At 38.7% G+C, this 22,244-nt stretch overlaps 1 pseudogene; it reads left to right on the forward strand.

Annotated features, from left to right (window-relative positions):
* Window positions 1-15,108, forward strand: part of LOC116460415 (uncharacterized) — a 34,234-nt pseudogene extending 19,126 nt beyond the window's left edge.
* Window positions 15,109-22,244: the final 7,136 nt, after the last annotated feature.

The raw sequence follows: 22,244 nt of genomic DNA on the forward strand, positions 1-22,244 counted from the left end.
ACCTGGGTTCAGGGTTGAGTTCATGACGCATTTTGGGACTCGAGATGGGAAGTGAAAGCTTTGGGTGATTCTGAAGTCAAGAGTTTTTCAGTTGGTAATCCCATGAAACATTTAACATCAAATTCACGGTAATCAGAGAGAGGCATGGTAGGTAGTCTTCAGTGGTTGAGCAAACCTTCCTAGCCTGCTATTTATGAAACTCGGCTGTGCTAAAACCCCCAAATATCTGAGCCTTTTAGGGTAGACAAAAGAGAACCAGAGCATTTCCTCACGTCCTTCGTTTATTTCTTAGGACATATGTCTGTGTTTTTCTGCTGAACTGTGGAGTGGGATTTCTGAATTAAATGGTTCTGCCCCATCACCCTGGGGAGCTGGACAGTTCTTGTTTGGTGGTTTCTATTATGGGTTACCTTTGAGAATCACATTATTTCTAAAACACAGGGACTGCAAAATCTTTTGCTGGGTACTCTCTTTTTTGAGACATTATAGGATTTACAAATTGCCCTCAAGTATTTTCCTCTGTAAAAGGACCGTTGAGTTAACCCTTCATAGTGGGGTTTCTGATATACAATAAGATTGTTATAACAAGATATTTTCCAAGATTCACAGGAATGAGTCCTCTGGACAGGGGCCAAGACTAGCTTGCTTGCCACTGACCCTGTGATAGATACCCAGAGAAACGCTGGAGACAGTCTCTTACATATTAATGGTCTGCTCTGGTTTCTAAATCAATCTTTCTTTCTTTCTTTCTTTCTTTCTTTCTTTCTTTCTTTCTTCTTTCTTTCTTTCCTTTCTTTCTTTCTCACCTTTCTGCCTTTGTTTCTTCCTTCCCTCCATCCCTCCCCCATCTCCTTCCTTCCTTTCTTTTTTTTTTTTTTTTTTTGGGTTTTGGATCCAAACTTTAATAAAGATTCCAGAACAAATAACAGCTAAAATTATGGATCCTCCAACAAAGCAGAATTGGCATAAGCATACAGCATTTCTGATCTCCCTTTAAAAATCAGCCATCAGCCTAAGATGTGACCACCTTCACTTCAATTCAGTCAGGTTTTTTTTTTTTTTTAGGTCTAATATTGGAAGATAATTGTGCCTCAATTAAAAGACAAAGTCTCTTAAAGCTACAACTTTTTAGAAGTCATTAGGGAGCGAGTACTAACAGCAAAGGTCCTCATAGTACACCTGGCGACGTGGGAACTGCAAAGGAAGGCTTGTTAGTACAGGGTTCCACAAGGTTTTGCTGGATGAAAGAATCGTGTGTATATATCCTGTCTTGGCTTTGGGAAAGAACAAGTTATCTCTGACTGAACTATAATCAAGAATTCTGTCAGTACCTCAGAGTACTAGACAAGCAAGCTCCTGGTTATCCAGGGACAACGTATAGTGCCACTGAAATGCCTTCTCTTTGAAATAAGTAATACGATTATTTGAGTTGTAGCATTTAGTGTGCTTTATCATACTACCGATTTTGAACAAATCTTTCCTTTCTGCAAATCGCCTCACAAATAACCTCTTTCCCAGGAGTCACTGGGACTAATTGTTTTGAGAACATGAAGTCCTAAGCTTGTCCCTGAGAGTGTATGCCCAGAAGCTCATAGTATTCAGGGCAAGTAATTGGATTGTGCTTTTGTGGGCTTGGAGGGAGGATAGTCAACCATACTCTGCTTTCTAGGTGGAAAGAGGGCTCTGTTTCTTAGCAGAGCAAGGGTTGAAACTAGGACTGCTGATTCTTGTTGCAGCCCACCTTGTCACATACTTACTTTTGCAAAACCAACCTATATTAATCTTCTGAAAGCTGGAGTAAATGATCTACAAATCATGAGTGAGTGGCCACAGGATAGCAGGGGTTAGCTGGAGTGGCAGAGATAGAGGTAGCATTTGATGGAGTCTTGGCATTTTTCTGACAATACCCTGCAAAGATTCCTTGTTGAATTAACCAAAATGTTGAAAAGCTAGAAGGCAAATTTTTTGCTTCTATACCTTTCTGCTGGTCTCCTCATGATTCTTTATTTATGTGACACTGACTCTATGTCCTGTACGAACAGCTTTTAATATATGTAGTAGCACTAATTAAAGCAAGGGAGCTGGAGAAAGGTTTACCTCATTAAGAGAAGCAGCTTTTGTTTTGTTCTAAAGGGCAGTCTGAAACACATTTCATCACTGTTGCTTCTTGAAGGGTATGATTTGTCTTTGATGAGTTCCATTATAAAGAGTAAGTTCAGGGTCAGTGCTGAGAAGAAAATAACTGTGCTTATGTTTGGGATTGCATCCTCCAGAAAGAGAGGAGAGAAATGATTTATGTGATGTTGACATCAGATTGGAGGCCATGCATTTAGGGAAGATAACTGGGATGCCAACTTTAGTATGGAAAAACATGCATGGGTGAATGATTCAGCTATTCCTATCGGAGCTACTGATCTCATGTATGGCATGCACTGGAACTTTGGGGGTTTGGGCCACTTTTAATAGAGACTGGTTGTTATCTATCCATTAAACCCACTGGATGTAGCTATAATCTGTTAAGATAAAAGGCAGATTTCATTGTCTTCAGATGAAACAACTTTTATTTGAAGCTAAAACAAAACCTTTCAGCCCCTCTCAGGATAAAAATTAAAGTCTTTATAAAGACAGACAAAATGGACCCCAGACGCTCTCCCTCACTCTGTCCTGGCAATCATTGCCCCTTTGCGGGTTCTTGAACACCCTAGCATGCCCCTTCCTCAGGGCCCACATTGCCCTAGATAGATATTCCCTTGATATGGGACAATCCTCTCCATTCTTTTTTTCTTTCTTTCTTTCTTTCTTTTTTTTTTTTTTTTGTAAAGATGGAATCTGACTGTGTATCCCAGGCTGGTCTCAAACTCCAGGCCTCATGCGATCCACCTGCCTCGGCCCTTCACACTTACCTGGCTCACTTTTTAATTTTCTTTAACTCTTTTCTCACTTTCAACCTCAATGAGGCCCATGCTGCCAACCCATTTAAAATTGTAGACCCTCCCTCAGCCCTCCTGGTTTTCGCTCCCCTACTGAGCATGGACGTGGATTCATAGATTTGCCCTGGTCTCCATCTGCAACCTGCGCGATATCTTCCCAGAGCACATTTCATATTCTAAAAACAATAACACTTACTAAGTCATTATGTTTACTTTAATTGTTGACTTTTCCCCCACTAGAATGTAAACTGTCTAAGAGCAGGGATTTTTGTTTCTTTCGTTTGCTGATGAATCTGTAGAACCTAGAACGGTGCCCAACATAGAGGTGTTAGTAGTATATTTGCTGAATGAACAAACAAATGGTTGACTCTGTTGGAGCCCTGGTGAAGAATTAGGTACACAGAAAACTAAGCAATAAAAATGTAAGTGATTATTACCACCATTAGAAAAAAAAAATCCCCAAAAGTTGTCTGAGTAAGAAAATATAATCTTGGCTCAGAAATAAGCAGTATTTATAGAATCAAGATACTGTCATTGGTGAATATTGATTAAACAAATATTTTGTTTTATCTTTATTGGGAAATGAGAAGAGTGGAAGGAAGGTGATGGTAATGTAAGAGAGCCAGGTCCTGATCTACTGTAATAGAAAGTCAAGAGAGAATGGCCTAAAAGTGATAAATCTAGAAATTATGAAGGAAATATGTTATTTAGCAATATGAATTGTCTCTGAGGGTGTGGGAAAGAGTGGGGTTGGAAACATGTTTTTCATTATAAAATATATTACTCTTTGACTGTGTACAGCATACTACCTTGATAATAGTAAAAAAAACATGAAGAAAGGAAAAAAGGAAACATTCCACAAGCCCCTTATTCAGAAAGTGCTACATTTCTCTTTGAATTTTTTTAACTTTTCTTCTTAAATATTTTCAGATGATTAATACTATTTATTCTCTGAGATATAAAATTGGATATCATGAAGTATTACAATTGCTAGATTATTAAAAATTGTTAAAGATTTAAGTATATTCATATAGTAGATAAATTATAAATTATCTATAATAAATAAATTATGTATGATGATTTAAATAATAATTACATTTTCTTTTCTTATATATTCCACATTTAAAATGATAACATTGAAATATTTCCAATGTTCATTGGATGCTTAGATTTTTTAAAATAATGTATTTTTGAGGAATAAATGCAAATACAAAGTTACAAATAAATACAAAGTTTCAATTTGCTATTATTTACCCTGGCCTCCAAAAAAACCCTACACTTTGAAGAAAAACAAGAAAATGAATTCGGAAAATGTAACGACTGCTCTTTTGGCTGAAAGTTACAGCATCATTTAGGTGAGTCAGTCTTGGACGTACTGCGTAGCTCATGAATGAACTTTATTTAAAACAAAGCAAATAATAGCAACAATAAAAGAAAAGTCACTAAAACCACACATATGTATAAACATAAATAAATTATATATACATATATAATATATATAATATATACTTATTTAGATAAATATATATATACCCTTTTTCTAGCATATTGATCAAGCACAGAAGACTAAGACTCAAATTCCACCATGCATGTCTCCACGTACCATGACACAACCTTGGCAAAGTCATCCAGAACTTCTGATTACTGATGAGTGCACTTTGGATATGCTGTCAGAATCAGGAGCATTTAACAAATAGCATCAACTGAATCATTTTAATGATTACTCAGGCCATGGTAACGACCTTCAAAGCAACATTATGTATTTACCTATTTATAATTATCTCTATATATGTGTGGTTTAATGATGGTTTGGTTTCTTTCTAAATATTAGGGTAAAGACATATGTATGTATAAATAGATAAATATGGCATATAGACATGAAATTGTATAAATTATTAGGATATACACATACGTAGATGAATGTATTACTTTTAGTTTTTAATCGAGCAACAGGTTGGCCTGTAATATAGCAACTTTTAATTCAATCAGCCCATGAACATAATTAATAAACGTAACAGAGAATGTAAATTATCTAAGATAAATTATTTATCATGATTTAAACAAGCAATTATGTTTTCTTATAAAATTAACATTTAATTTTTTAAGTTAAAAAGTATGAGGTCTTTCAAATTAAGCCAAATGTTTGCTTCTATTATAACATTCATTGCCTAATATTATAAATGACTCTTCTCTCAGTACCTGACTAATAGGTGACATTCAGTTTGTGAAAAGGAAGGAAGGGAGGATAGAAGGAAGGAAGGAGGGAGGGAGGGAGGGATGGAGGGAAGGAAGGAAGGAAGAAAGGGAGGGAGGAAGGAAGGAATGAAGAAAGGGAGGGAGGAAGGAAGGAAGGAAGGAAGGAAGGAAGGAAGGGAAGGACACACATTAGGGCACCAGGGAGAGATTCCCAGAATGAACAATTTGGGTATTGATATGGTTTGGCTCTGTGTCCCTACCCAAATCTCATCTTGTAGCTCCCATAGTTCCCACATGTTGTGGGAGGGACCTGGTGGGGGGTGATTGAATTAGCGGGGTGGGTCTTTCCTGCGCTGTTCTCATGATAGTGAATTTGTCTCATGAGATCTGATGGCTTTAAAAACGGGAGTTTGCCTGCACGAGTTCCCTCTCTTTGCCTGCTGCCATCCATGTGAGACGGGACTTGCTCCTCCTTGCCTCCTGCCATGATTGTGAGGCTTCCCCAGCCACTGGAACTGTAAGTCCAATTAAACCTCTTTCTTTTGTAAGTTGCCCAGTCTCGGGTATGTCTTTATCAGCAGTGTGAAAACGGACTAATACAAGTATCTTTTTTAGTAGATGAGAATCATATGGCTAATAGGAAACATTAAACTATTACTTAATTCTATCATGTTTGGGCAGCAAATTGTCTGGGCTGTGTTGTTAGTAGAAAATTCAAGTGAAAAACACATCGTATGCTTTTGGAGGCTTACAGACTGACCTTACATCCAACAGAGAAGACATAGAGAATCAAACTAGAACACTCCAGGGAAGGCCACTGAAACAATCTCTAAAGGACTACAAAGGAGCTTTGAAGGGACAATCTGAAGCATGACTTCCATACAATGGATCACACATTGGTGGGCTCTGTGGTGTCAGGCAGACCGGTCTGGCACAGAGTGACTGTCACCCATTGACAGGGGATCTTTGAGCCCATGATGGGGTCTCTAGTTATGTTCTAATATGGGTGGTTCCTGCTCACTAATACTGTGTTAAGATTGGACAGCATATACCAAGAGTGGCCCAGTCTGGGACTTCACATACACGAGATACATTCACTCTCAATCAGATGAATGAGAAAGTCCACCAGTCTTTCAGGGCTTAGTGAGTTTCCATAGACCCAGGAAGGCATATCCTGGGGCCCAAAGGCCAGTCAGGCAGTGATGAAGACTCCAGAAAAGGTTCCTGGGATACAAAGAGTCAGAACCTGGCAGATAGTCTATGTGAAAACAAAGAGATGCAACAAGAAGTCTCCAGTATGAGACTAACTGAAGCCTCCTGGTGTCTCCATGTTTCTTCTCATGGTCTCCATGGTAGGGGAAGATGGATCCATTCTCTGGAGGCAAAGAGGACCCTTGGCCAGTGTCAAGGAGTGAGAGCACCAGGAAGAAGCTGTTCTGAAAGAAAGTTCTTTTTCAGGACTGAATTGACAGGATCATCCCCAAGGTGAAGCCGGGGTGGGGGCGGGGGCTGAAAAACAAGAGGGAAATGTAGCTGCTTTGTAAAGCGCTTAAATGTTTTTCAGTCTGTTCTTCCACCCAGCAACAGGCAAGATGTAGGCCTTTCCATAATTGTAGACAAGATGAAACCACAGCAGCCTCAGGCCTAAAACACCAATCCTTCATGACAGTTCTCTTGCTTTAATCTTGGCTCAGCGCTCAGAGTTCTGAAAAATAGACTGTGCAGTTCAAACTCCTGCTAATAGACGGTCGCCATCCATCGCACGCCTTCCGCTCTTTTAGATGTGTGACAGTACCCTTTTAGGGTACAGATCAAATCCCTCTGTAGCAAATTCTCAGAGAATGTCCTAGAATTTGGTTGCAAGGAATATGCTGGAAAAAAGGGGAGGGCCATTGGCTGAGGATCAGGAATCTTATTATAATGACCACATCTACCATAATGTAATTTGACCTGTGTTCACATTGGGGATTAGGAGAAAGTCTTCAGAGACGATTTTTTAATGGCATCATTTATTGAACATGGCTAGATTTGACTTTATTCTTCCCACATCTAGGACTGGCAGTTTGGCTTTGGGTCAGATGTTCTTCCCAGTTTCTCAGGCACTGACTCCATGCTACAAGGTTTGGGTTGCAAATATTGCAAGGGAATGCTTAAACACAAACAGAATGTCTCACTGATTAAATGTCAGAGAGTAGTTTGCTTCCTGAAATTCAGGGAGGGGAGCCAGAGACCTGGGCTCCATGCCCAGCTCTTCTACTGACATTAGGGGTGACCTTGGGGGAAATTATTTAACTGTTTCCTGCCCAGTGAAATGTGACACTTTGGGGCATTGCAAACACATTCCTGAGGTTTGTAGGTTCTTTGCAGATTTTTGAGCAGTGATGGATTGCATGAAGTTCTTTCTTCTGTTCACTTTTCTACATGAACACCTGAGGCCCTTTATTAAAAAAAATGCCGGCCGGGCTCTGTGGCTCATGCCTGTATTCCCAACACTTTGGGAGGCCAAGGCGGGTGGATCACGAGGTCAGGAGATCGAGACCATCCTGGCTAACATGGTGAAACCTCGTCTCTACTAAACAAAATTAAAAAATTAGCTGGGCGTGGTGGTGGGCACCTGTAGTCCCAGCTACTCAGGAGGCTGAGGCAAGAGAACGGCGTGAACCTGGGAGGCGGAGCATTCAGTGAGTCGAGATCGCGCCACTGCACTCCAGGCCTGGGCGACAGAGCAGGACTCTGTCTCAAAAAAAAAATGCCAATAAGGGGTTCTAAGTAGAAGGTATTAATGGTATCGACAACGGCATCATCTCCCAGAAGGAAAAGCAATGAGTGAACACATAACAATGCTTTTTCTTGTATGTATTATTTTCAACCCATTTGCAGGAAAATCTATCTTTTCTGTAAAATAAGCCAAGCGTGTCTATGGCACATAAAAAGTACCATTTCTTTGTTTCCCATAATATCATATAGCAAATTGCATAAGAACACAGACTGGGGTTAGACTCCCTGTGTAACTTTACTCTGACAGGTCCCTTCAACTCCTCTGTGCCTCAGTTTCCTCTCTGGTAAAATTGTGCCCATCTATTGGGCTTGCTATGAGGACAAATTCGTGCACACATTTGAAGTGCTTGGAACAGTGCCTGGCACTTAGTAAGCATTCCAGAAACGCTTGCCTTTATTGTTGATGTTCTTGCTGCCATTAATGTGATGAGCCCTAGGAAAGAGTATATGTTGCTACATTTAGAAAACAAAGAGAAATTGGTTGTCTAAGGTGGAAGGAGTAAGTAAGTCAGTTACCAAAAAAAATAAAATAAAAGTGTTTCTTTAATTAATTCAAAAGGTTGGAAGAGGCAATAGACCTTGGCCAGTCAACGGAACAGGAATCCATAGTTAGATGCCCTCCAGGCATCACATGGACACCATTAAACATTCCACAATATTACCTCTTTTTGTACTTAAGGCTGCAAGTGTCTTCTGCTATGCTGATAGCAGGAAACTCAGCTTCAACCAGGAGAAACGGTTTAATTCATATCAGAGCTGTAGCCAACCCAGGCGGGTACTTCAGATGCAGTGCACTGTGCCACGGTCACCAGACGTCCATGTGGCTGTGTCCAGCCAATGGCCTAATGCGCACCATGATCCAGTGAGATCGGGAATGCTTGCAGCGACTTTCCTTCTCAATGCAGCCCCTCTTACCTTTATTAGGAGTACTCAGCACCTTCTTAGACACTGGGCTCAGATTCAGGGCCCAGATCCGCCACAGCTCAACCTCAAATATCCCTTTTAATGGCTAACATTGTTCATGGCCCAGGGATATGCTTTTCAACATCTTTGTCTAACATCCTTGGAACAGTAAATGACTGCATCTGAATGCTATGGAAATTTTGGGGTTGCATCCCTGCCGTCAGCACAGACAAAAGCCCTACTCCAGAGTATAGGGAAAATTAAGTGGTGAGATCATTTGGGAGACAGAAAAGGTAAGTTCATTAATTTGCCAAATCCTTCTATTCTTTTCCATTAATTGATTGATTGATTTTTTTGACACAGGGTCTCACTCTGTCACCTAGACTGGTGTGCAGTGGCCCGATCTCGGCTCAGTGAAACCTCCGCCTCCCAGGTTCAAGCAGTTCTCCTGCCTCAGCCTCCTGAGTGGCTGGGATTACAGGCGCCCACCAACAAGCCCAGCTAATTTTTGTATTTTTAGTAGAGACAGGGTTTCACTATGTTGGCCAGGCTGGTCTTGAACTCCTGACCTCAAATGATCCACCCACCTTGGCCTCCCAAAGTGCTGAGATTACAGGCATGAGCCACCGCACCCGGCCCAATCCTTCTATTCTTGTACAACAAAACACTGTTTCTCAGTGTTGCCCAGCATTCATTTCCTGCTTCTCCTCCTGTTTGTGGTTGTGCAGGTACTTGGGAATTAGCAAGTTCTTTTCAATAGTTGTGCATGGTAACTAAGAGACATTTTGCTATGTTAAACAATCATATTATTTTAATTTATATATAGATCTAGAGGTTGCTTGAGTGATACCAATGCTTAATGTTGGCAACTAGATAGATATTGAAAGCTAGAACTGTGAATGGTTTTATTAAAACACTTAATAAGTTTAAAATGTTAATTCATTTAAATAAGTTTTATTTTAAAAGTTAATATTTATTAATCATAATTTCTATGTAAACAACTTTTATTATACATTTTGATTTCATGTAGCACAATTTCTATTTTTTCTCTTAGTTTTAATAGAAAACTAACTATTTTGGAAGAAAGATAAGATTAAAAAAATTTTAATTTTTCAGTTTTAGTATTTATTTAAATTTGCTCTTAGATAAAAATAGATTTATATTTTGTATATATTGCATACAATTACATTTTTAATTCTTTGGTTTATTCTTAACCATAGAACAAACTACATGGAAATCTTTATTATAACAACATTATTGGTGTCTTTGCCGAAATGAAGGCAAGAAAAAAAAATATGGAGTATATACACAATACCTCAAGAACTGTGTGTATCTTTATAGTTCATCCAAACATGGCCAACCTGTTCACAGGACACCAAGACATCCATGATAATAATTAAGGTCTATTTTCTTTGATATTTCTTTTGATATTTTAGAAGATAATTTTTAGTCATCTAAAAACCATAGCTTTGCACATCTTGTTTTATTGTGTCTTTATGAATGTGTATTTCATATGGTAGGAGGCCGGTACAGTTGATTCTTGTTATTTTTGGCAGTTGCATCCTATTAAGTCACAGGAAACACTGAATTATCAAATACTGAACAATTGCCCTGGGGAAATGCATAGTTAGGTTCCTGGTCACAGCATTTTTATCAACTGATGAGTACATGAACTGTTCCTGTTCAAAGACATCTTATTTAACATATATTGTTGATTTCATTAATGTCGAACTCAGGGCTAACAGCACTGTCATTCATGTCTGAGCAATGCCCATTGTATGCTCTCCATACAGCTCATCACTGCCTCCTTGCAGTTAGGGGCACTGTATGGCAGCAATCCGCTACCTTTTTGGCACCAGGGACTGATTTAACGGAAGACCATTTTTTCACAGACCTGGGGGTGGGGAATGGTTTCAGGATGATTCAAGCACATTATATTTATTGTGCAATTTATTTCTATTGTAATTACAATGAAATAGATAATGAAATAATTATCTAACTCATCATAACGTAGAATCAGTAGGAGCCATGAGCTTGTTTTCCTGCAACTAGACAGTCCCATCTGGGAGTGATGGGAGACAGTGACAGATCATCAGGCATTAGATTCTCATAAGGAGCACACAACCTACATCCCTCGCATGTGCAGTTCACCATAGGGTTTGTGCTCCTATGAGACTCTAATGCCACCGCTGATCTGACAGGAAGTGGAGTTCAGGTGGTAATGTGAACGATGGGGAGTGACTGTAAGTACAGATGAAGCTTCGCTGACTCACTGGCCACTCACTGCCTGCTGTGAGGCCCAGTTCCTAACGGGCGGTGGACCAGTATCCTGCTGTCTGGCACTTCAGCACGACACTTGGGGCCATTCTAAACAGCAAAACTACCAACAAAAAGCACTAAAACTTGAAACATGTGACACTAAATAGACCATAAAAAGGACACCCATTTACCAGATGAGAGCTGAAAGGAGGAGGCAGAGCTTCGCCTTGTTCATTTCAGCTGGGAACATACGCATTGGCAACTCAAAATTTTTGCCTTCCTTTACAGTCTGTGAATGTCCGCAACAGTGACTCAAGAGCTGATTTTGGGACTCCAAATGAATTTTAGCTAGTAGGCAAATTAGCAAATACAGAATTTGAGAATAATGCAAATCAATTGTACATATTTTATGTAATAGTTTGTTAACTTGGTTTATACTTTTAAATACTTAGTCATATGGTATGTGAACTTCTGTTTGTATTCTTAGGCCCTACAAATGTGAGGAATGGGATTGGAACACAACATTTGTTGCTGAAGTTACATATTTTGGTATGTTTGATAAATTTAGGTAAATATCATAAGAGAGATAATTCATTTTAGAATAGAATTTTTTAAAGACTAATTTAAATGCTAACGAAAATCTGCTGCAGCCAATATTCTAACAGAAAAAGTTAAAAAGATCCAAAAGTGTACTGTGCTGTTTTTCTAAGTGTATCATAAATTTTAATATTAAATGAATGTGTCTCCTAATAGTAGTAAAATAAGAAAGACTGTTGTACTCAAAGCAGGGTGACACACATTAATTGTTGAGTTTCAGGCAGCTGTAAGCAGTTTTGTGCCACTGGAAGAGAGAAAAATGATTCTGGTTGTGTGGAATGGACACAAGAGATTAGGCAAAGGATAACTCAAACCAAGCAACTTCTTTTTTTTTCTCTCTTTGCATTTTTTTATTTTTATTTTTAAAAATTTTTTTATTCTACTTTAAGTTCTAGGATACATGTGCGCAACGTGCAGGTTTGTTACATGTGTATACATGTGCTATGTTGGTGTGCTGCACCCATTAACTCATCATTTACATTAGGTATATCTCCTAATGCTATCCCTCTCCCCTCCCTTCACCCCACGACAGGCCCTGGTGTGTGACGTTCCCCTTCCTGTATCCAAGTGTTCTTATTGTTCAATTCCCACCTATAAGTGAGAACATGCAGTGTTTGGTTTTTTTGTCCTTGTGATAGTTTGCTGAATGAATGATGGTTTCCAGCTTCATCCATGTCCCTACAAAGGACATGAACTCATCCTTTTTTATGGCTGCATAGTATTCTATAGTGTATATGTGCCACATTTTCTTAATCCAGTCCATCATTGATGGACATTTGGGTTGGTTCCAAGTCTTTGCTATTGTGAATAGTGCCGCAGTAAACATACATGTGCATGTGTCTTTATAGCAGCATGATTTATAATCCTCTGGGTATATACTCAGTAATGGGATTGCTGGGTTGAATGGTATTTCTAGTTCTAGATCCCTGAGGAATCACCACACTGTCTTCCACAATGGTTGAACTAGTTTACAGTCCCACCAACAGTGTAAAAATGTTCCTATGTAGGAACTGTCTCCAAAGCTGGCCCTGGAGAGCCCCAATTTCTCAGATGATAGCAATGAAGAAAGGGGGTTGTAAATCAGCTAGCTGTAGTTTAGAGACTAGAGGTTGTCAGAACCATGGTAACCAATGGATTGTTTGTGTGAGGTAGGGTGGGGGAGTAGATCAATAGAGAAACAGATAGTGTGCATAGGTTGATGACTGGACAGATTTTTTTTTAAGTCACCTCTAGTCCTATTTGTTTATCTTTACTTTTGTTGCCTGTGCTTTTGGTGTCATACCCAAGAAATCTTTCTGTGTATCAAAGGAAACAATCAGTAGAGTGGAAAGGCAACCTAAGGAATGGAGAAAATATTTGCAGATTACATAGTGGATAAGGGTTTAATATTCAGAATCTGTAAAGAACTCTTACAACTCAACAACAAGAAATCCAAATGAGCAAAGGATTTGAATAGACATTTCTCCAAAGAAGATACACAAATAGACAACAAACATATAAAAAGATGTTCAATATCACCAATCATTAGAGAATGCAAATCAAAACCACAATGAGATATTGCTTCACATCCATCAGGATGACTACCATAATAAAAAACACACACATATAAAATAACAAGTGTTGGTGAGAATATGGGGAAATTGGAACCTTTCTGCACTGTTGCTGGGAAAATAAATGGTGCAGCTGCCATTTAAAACTCTATGGCGATTCCTCAGAAAATTAAAAATAGAACTACTATATGATTTGGCATTTCAATTTCCGGGCAAATATCCAAAAGAATTGAAAGCAGAATATTGAAGAAATATTTGCACACCCATGTTCAGAGCATCATTATTCACAATAGCCAAGTTGGGAACAACCCAAATGTCCATTGCCAGATGAAGGGATAAACAAGAGATGTTCTACACCTACAATGGAATATTATTCAGCCTTAGAAAAGAAGGAAATTTTGTCACATGCTACATTATGGATAAATCTTGAAGACATATGGTAAGTGAAACACGCTAGTTACAAAAACACAAATAACGTATACTCCCATTTATATTAAGTATTTAAGGTAGTCAAATTCACAGAAACAGAAAATACAATGGGAGGAGAGAGAAATGGGGAATTGTTCGATAGGTATAAAGTATCAGTTTTGCAAGATAAAAATGTTCTGGAGATCAGTTTCACAGCAATGTGAATACCCTTAACACTACTAAACTGGATGCTTAAACATGGCTCAGATGGGCTCCCATAAAATGGCCAGAAACATTACCTAGTGCTTATTCTACTCTCTCTAATGGGAAAGCAGTGGATTACCAGAGACTGAACTGTATCTGCCTCTATTTCGGAGAGACTCACATTCAACTCTGGCTCACAAAAAGCTGGGAAAAGTTCATGAGTCCTTTTATTTAAAAAAAAAATTAACATAAAACTATAGCAAAACAAAAAGCAATCGGAACTGTAGTAACACACCTGAAACCATCTGCAGCAGTGGCAGCAATGGCAGGAGAGGAGGTTTAATTTAGCTGATTTTCTGTGGCTGTTTGTTTGTTCACTGGGAGCTGCACGTTTTTCCTAAGGGACCGAGAAGCCGCTAGAGGTCTGGTTCTCCTGGAAACAACTCAATGCAAACCAAGGATCTGGGGCGTTTCATACCATTCTGAGATCTGAATGGGGGCATACCTTTTTGTTTGTTTCTTTTAGGAAGAAAGTCTTGCTCTGTCACCCAGGCTGGAGTGCAGTGGCCCAATCATAGCTCACTGCAGCCTCGAACGCCTGAATTCAAGTGTTCCTGCCACCTCGACCTCTCAAAATGCTGACATTACAGGCCTGAGCCACCGTGCCCGGTCGAGACATTTCATTTTGAAGACATGTGATATCACCCTCTTGCCGAAAGCACTGGTTCTCCTTTTGAAGCTTGCTAGGGATTACAATGGATTTGACTCAATTCAAAGCTTCTTTTATTTTCCTAAGGATTTCGTGAAGCCTTCTCACTAAAGGTACCCGGGATTTTCAGAAAGAAATTGAGTTTCTTAAAGGAATTTTTCCAAATGGAGCAGTGTATTGTATGAGACATATGAATGCTGACTGTTGGTACTTACATGTTCCAGATTTCCCAGAGAGTGGGGTAGTAAGCCAGATCAAACCCTGGAAATGCTGATGAGAGAGTTTGACCTAGCAGTTAAGGGAAGATTCTTTCTCCATGAAAGACTGTGTCACTGCAGAGGATGTCAAGTGGACTGGAATTGGTGCCCTGACACCAGGTTCTGTCATTGATCCCACACTGTTCAATCCTTGTGGGTAGTCGACGAAAGGAACAAAATTGGATGGCACTTATGGAACTATTCACATCACTCCAGAGCCAGAATTTTCATACATCAGCTTTGAAACAAACTTAAATCAGACCTCCCGTGATGACCTGATCAGGAAAGTTGTGGAAGTCCTCAAGCCAGGAAACTGATGACCACTTCGTTTTTTTAAGGTTTTTGATTTTTTTTATGTTTTAGAGACAGAGTCTCACTCTGTCGCCCAGGCTGGAGTGCAGTGGCATGATCTTGGCTCACTGCAACATCTGCCTTCGGGGTTCAAGCGATTCTCCTGCCTCAGCCCCCTGAGTAGCTGAGATTACAGGCGCGCGCCACCATACCCAGCTTATTTTTGTATTTTTAGTAGAGATGGAGTTTTGCCATGTTGACCAGGCTGGTCTTGAACTCCTGACCTCAATTGATCTGCCCGCCTCGGCCTCCCAAAGTGTTGGGATTACAGGCGTGAGCCACCGTGCCTGGCCCACTTTGTTAATCAGAGTTCTACACAGTGCTTTTTTGCCCCAGATGATTGAAGGTTTTAAGTGTCTTGATTGTCAGAGTGTTATGTTCAATGATTATAATTTTGTTTTTAACAGTTTTGTTAAGAAGCAGCAACAGCACCATTGACTAAGAAAAATGAAGAAAAAATCACAAAAGGAGAACACTCGTAGAAAGAGGTGGCTGCTTTTTAGGTGTTGAAACCAGGGGCCATGCTTTCCATAACTACTACCTTGTAGTTTCAGAAACCCTAGATATAATGAGAGTGTAATCGTTTTTGAATTGTATGTGTTATTATATCACGGAGTTAGATATATTGCATGAATGCTCTCTTCTGCATTTAGGTATTCTTTGCCATTCTTGCTGTGAAATTGAAGTGCATATAGAAAAAACCTTTTACTATATGAAACTTTACAACGCTTGTGAAAGCAACTCAATTTGGTTTAGGCATAGTGTAATCTTTCTCCAGGTATCGTCCAAAATTCCCCACAGACAAGACGTTTATCCTCAGCCTAACCATCTGGGACTGTCCAATTAAATTGCTGCCAGAATTTTACATCCAGTTTCATCTACTTTCCAGGATGTATTCTTTACTAACGTTATTGAAACCAATTTCTGCTTCACGCAAATATTTTTTTGAAACAGCAATTAAAGTTTTTCTTCCATGAGTGAAGTCCTTTTGAGAAAAAAAATTAAGGTGGTAATTTTTTTTTTTTTTTTTTGAGACGGAGTCATGCTCTGTCACTCAAGCTGGAGGGCAGTGGTATGATCTCAGCTCACTGCAACCTCTGCCTTCCAGGTTCAAGCAATTCTCCTGTCTCAGCCTCCCAAGTAGCTGGGATTACAGGTGCCCACCACCACACCCGGCTAATTTTTGTATTTTTAGTAGAGACAAAGTATAACTATATTGGTCAGGCTGGTCTCGAACTCCTGACCTCAGGTAATCTGCCCGTCTCAGCCTCCCAAAGTACTGGGAATCAGGAAAATTTTATTTTTACCTGTAGAGGGGGACAGGGGCAGGATGTCAATCCTCGTTCTTCTGACTGTCTCTGCTTATTAGGTGAATGGTTCAGGTGGGCCATGATTAGTTCTTACTCTTTGTTCTTGTTTCTGAAATTAGTTATCTATTGCTGCATATCAAATTAGTCAGAAATGTAGTGACTTACAACAACAACATTTATTATTCTATTTCACAGTTATTATAGGTCAGGAAATCCTGGCTGGCCCATGGCTTAGCTGGGTCCTCTGTCTCAGGTCTTTTATAAAACTGCAATGGAGGTGTACACTGGGGCTATAGTCATCTCAAAGCTTGGCTAGGGGGAGATTTGCTTTGACTCTTGCCCACGTGGTTGTCGGACGGATTCAGTTCCTTGATGGCTGTTGGCAGGAGGTACCCTTCATTCTGGACATATGGGCCTCTCCAGCAGGGCAGCTCACTTGAGAGCTGGACTCATGAGCGCAAGTGAGAAAGGCCTAAAAGATGTTGGCCAGACTGAAGTCATCGTGCCTTTATAACCTCCTCAAAGTGGCATTCTATCACTTTTGCTGTATTTCATTCATTAGAGGCAAGTCACTAGGCACAGCCCACATTCAAGGGGAGAAGATTCTATAGGGCATGAAGACCACTGAGGGGCATTCTAAAGACTGCCTACCATACCAACCTTCACACAGATATGTTTCATTTGGGCTCGCATTTCTATTCAATTTCTAAAGGAGGAAAAGAGATTTGTAAGAAATAGGTGAAGTAGGAATGGAATCAAAAGTGTATCCATGGAGATGGGCTATAGATCCAAGAAATATTGAGAGAGGAGAGTTGGACGGGTTCAGGAGATGCTGGGATTCCAGCCATTGAAAAGATGCAGGTCTACGGAGAACCCTGAGGACCTAGAGGGGTGATGCATTGGTGGGAGGAACATGTTAGTGGTTTTCGAATATCTGAAGTTATATACGGAAGAGGAATTATATTTACTTTTTTTGATTCCAGAAAATAAAGTCAGGACCAATGGGTAGCAATTACTCAAGAGATAAATTTCTGCCAGTGGAGTCATGAACCAGTGGAATGGGTACCGCCACGGTGGGTGCCCTCACTGCACGGAAATGTTCAGGAGGAGGCTGGGCAGCTGCAGACAGGGACTGAAGTCTGGAACCCTGTTCCTGCTGCTGCTAATGCCCCTGGCCTTCAGTTCTCCTGCCACGGGTAGGACTCATGCAAGTGAAAAGGGCCCGATGAAATGAGGGGCAAAGGAAAGACCCCGTCATGCCCAAGGCAGGGTTGCCCTGACAAGCGGTCTTGGAGTGTGAGGCACAAAGTGAAGCCCTCCACTCTCCCCTTTCTCACCCTCCCCTGACGTAGATGGCTGAGATTGCAAGGCAGATGCAGTGCATTCAATTAACCAGCCCTACAAAGATCAGAATTGAGAGTACTGCCCGAAGGCCAGAGCCTGTGAGTGTATACATTGCAAAGAAGGAAATAGAGATCCACTTGATTCTTGATCATTGCTGCTTGGTATTTTGGTGTGGAGATGTTTGTCTAAACAATCTAATATTGATGAAGGTACTTAGAACACTGAAACAAAATAATATTTTGCATATAGAAAAAATCAAGTTAAATGATCAAAGAGAAAAATCCAGACCTTTCATAAAAATTGATTTGTTGTTCTTATTACGTAATACAGTCATACATTTACATAGTTCCAAAGGTATATGTTGAGTAGTGTCACTCCTGCAGATTCTACCTCCAGTTCCTGACTCTATAGGTCCCACTCTTTTCTTATTGTGCTAAATATACATAACATAAAATTTATAAACTTAATATTCTAGGGTATAGTTCAGTGGTATTAAGTACATTCATGCTGATGTGCAACCATCACTGTCATCCATTCCCAAAACTTTTCATCACCGCAAATAGAAAAGCTGTACCCATGAAACAATAACTTCCATTGCCTCCCCCTCAGCCTTTGGTAACCTCTATTCTACTTTCTGTTTCTATGAATTTGACTGCTCTAGGTACCTCTTATAAGTGGAATCACACAATATTTGTCCCTTTGTGTCTAACTTATTTCACTTAGCATGTTTTCAAGATTTATCTGTACTGTACCATATATCAGAATTTCATTCTTTTTCAAGGCTAAATAATATTCCATTGTGTGTATGTATCATATTTTGTTTAACCATTCATTTATTGATTGACATTGGAGTCCTTTTCATCTTTTGTCTATTGTGAAGGAAGCTGCTGTTAACACTAGTGTATAAATAAATTTCTGTTCAAGTCCCTGCTTTCAGTTCTTTTGTGTATATATGTAGAAGTGGAATTGATGGACCGTATGCTAATTCTATGTTTAATTTTTCTAGGAACATAGACAGATACTTTTATTAGTTTCTCGTTTACTCTATAGCTTCTTGTGCATAGGTAGCCACTTTTATTAGTTTATTTATATTTTTCGTGATTCTTTATGCAGAGAGAGCGAAAACAAGCATATGTACAGCATATTGGATTGATATACTATCAGCAACACTTTTCTGAAGATATTTCCATATCAGTACGCTGAGAGCATTCTCATTCTTTTTTCTTTCTTTCTTTTTTGGTAGCTACATAGTATTTCACTCAGTGGCTGTGCCATACTTTGATTAACTATTCATTTACTGAATGACATTGTTTTAATTTTTTATTATAACATAAATGTCACCATAAAAAATATTGCACACATATAATTATGTAAATATGAGGTGTACGTTTAGGATAGTTCCTTAGAATTGGATTACTGAGTCAAAGAGTAAATGTATTTTTACTTTTGGTCAATATTGTTAAATTGCTTTCCATGGGGAGTGTGAAAATTTACACTATTTTATCTGTCATGTCACATTTTTATCACAGATTTCAGATTTTTGCTACCTGCTAGATAAAATCTCATATCTTAGCATAATTTTAACGTGCATTTCTCTTATTCTAAGTGAGGCTAAGCAACTTTTCAAACACTTAAAGTCTATTTGTCTTATTTTTCTGTGAACTTTCTGTTAATATCCTCTGCCCATTTTTTTTTTCTACTGATTACTGGCTGTTTCCTAAGCACCATCTAGGAATTCTTTATACACTTGAGAGATGAGCTGTTTGTTTGTCTGTGAAATAAGTTAGAAATATTTTTCCCAGTTTGCCATTTGTCTTGTGACTAGCTCAGGATGTTTTGCTCTGAAAATATATTGATTTTTATATACTTGAAATGATACCTCTTTTTTGTTTTTTTGATGTCTGGATTTTGAGTCTGTTAGAAAGTGCTAATGGATATTGTTTATGTTTTCTTTTGGTATTCTGCTTTAATGGAATTTTTAAAAACCACATTTCTTTTCTAGAATTTTTTGAAATTTATCTGGAATAGAGTGAGAGGTAGATATCCTATTTTATGTTATTTCATCACTGCTTTGTTATCCCCAAAATGTTTGTTAAAAAGTCCTCTTTCACCCCACTGACTTGAGATATCATCTTTACTCTCTGTTAATTTTAGGGACCATTTTGGACGATGCATGGGCTCTCTATTCTTTTCCTCTTGTCTGTCTATATTCATGCCACAGTGCCACACTGTTTAAATTATTGATGTTTTATAGCATATTTTACGATATATCTAGTATAAATAATAACTGCTCTTCTTTATCAGTTTTCTCTAGTTGGTATTTTGCTTGGAACATGTTACGTTTATAAAATAACTTAGGAGAAATTAACATCTTCATGAGATGGAGTCTTCTAATTTACCACATTAAGTCTTTCCATTTGCTAGTTGTCACTTTTGTATCCATCAGAAATGATTTAAAATTTTTCTCATAAAGATTATATACACTAGTTAGGTTTTTTCTTGGTAACTTACCTGAACTGCCATTTTTGTCATTTTTTACACTTTATTAACGCTATTGATTTCTGACATGTTCTACTAACTTATTGATGTAATTTATGGCTTGCAAGTGTTTTGGAAAATTCTCTGTGATTTTACACTTACATAAGCATGTTATCTACAAATAGTGGTCATTTTTCCTCCTCTTGCCAATTTCATACCTCTAATTTATTTATCTTATCAAATTGCATTGTTGAATACTTCCAGGGAAACGTAAGAGTAAGAGTTATAAAGGACATCTGTATCAAGTCCTGTAGTTCTCTACTCTGTGATTATCTATTTAAGACAGTATCCATTGACTTCTACTAGGAAAAATTAAGACTTTTGCTTAAATACACTATCTTCTTTCTCTATCCCTCTATCCCTCCCTGTTTCCCAGTTTTGGTTAGTCATATTGTCATTTATTCCTAACGTTTATGACATTTAAATTCAACTAGCCACCTGTAACTGCCTTCGGTGTTTTGTCCTTAGATATTTACTCTGAAGGAGTACTGGACTATTTTAATTATAGAAACATTATTCATAAAGGAATCCATAAAAGAGTAATATGATCCTGTGCCACAAACTTTTGCTGCTCCAAGGAGAATGTCCAATTAGTATCTATTTAATTCTTTTTAACTTTGTTTGCAGCTTCCTCACCTCTTCTTGGTCACACTTCATTGTCATACTCTCTTATGTCTCATGTTCTTTGAAAATTGCTTTATTTTGGTAGTGAGAAAGCCCCCGGGGAATACTTTCATATGGGATATAGGAGTGATGTACTTTTTGAGTTACTGCATATCAGGAGGTGTTTTAATTTGACCGTGTACTTTATGATTGTTTGGCTGGGTATAGAATGCAAGGACCAAATTCGTTTTTCTTCAAAACTTTGAAGCTTTACCACCCTATCTACTACTGTCTTCTGTTGCTAACAGAATGTCTGACACCAATTTGATTTGCCTCCCTTGGCATGTGGCCAATATTCTTCCCTCTCTTAGCAAGTTTTTAGGCTTTTCTGTTTATTCTGCAGAATTCTAAGATTTCATCAACTTGAATCCAGGGGTGAGTTTTTCATCTACCTGCTTAATCCTTAGTAGATATTTTCAGTATTAAGACTTCTAACATTTTCAACTCACAAGAACTCTATAAAATATGATTATTATCTCCAATTTACAAATAAGGTTCAGAGAGATAAAAAACAAGTGCCCCAGGTCACTACCTGGTCTTTCCACTGAATTATGTTTGGAGTAAGGAAATATACCTGAAGGCCATGATTAAGACTATATTTGGTGCAAAATATAAAGCACTTTGATTTTACTTTAGAAAGCTGGATAGTTGCTACCTTGAAATTTTGATGTTCATAACACTAACAATTAATAATAAATTGATAAATGTATATCTGCAAGTTCTATCTACTGTAAAAACATGGAGAAACACTTGAATAGTTACATCCTTATGAGCACTCTCCCTGACTACACTTCAAGCAAAACACCTCTTTTATGGGTCCTGAAGATGAGATGGATGTAGAAACAGTGAAAATAGGATCTGTTGGAGTAGGTCAGCAGTAGCATTTGGGGTTCATCCCCTAATCAAACCCTCCCTGTTGATGGAGGAAAAGGTAGGCTGACACACCACACACACACACACACACACACACAATATATATATATATATATTTCAATAAATCATAGTTGATTCTTTTAACAAATTAGAAGAATAAACTGAGAGAGACAACACCATGTGCTCTCAATATGTCACAAATCACGGAGAACTCATGAGTCATTATGTTTTTAAGCCAGGGAGTTCCCCAAGGTCATGCTGCAAATCAGTGGTAAATACTAGGTATTTTTTTAAGATATCAAATTCTTTTCCCATTATATCAGCTGAGAATCGATTTCTTTGCCTCTTTTCTCTATAGGCAGCCAGGAAATTTG

This window comes from Hylobates moloch, unplaced genomic scaffold, assembly GCF_009828535.3.
Source record: "Hylobates moloch isolate HMO894 unplaced genomic scaffold, HMol_V3 SCAFFOLD_20, whole genome shotgun sequence".
In the NCBI taxonomy this organism is placed as follows: Eukaryota; Metazoa; Chordata; class Mammalia; order Primates; family Hylobatidae; genus Hylobates; species Hylobates moloch.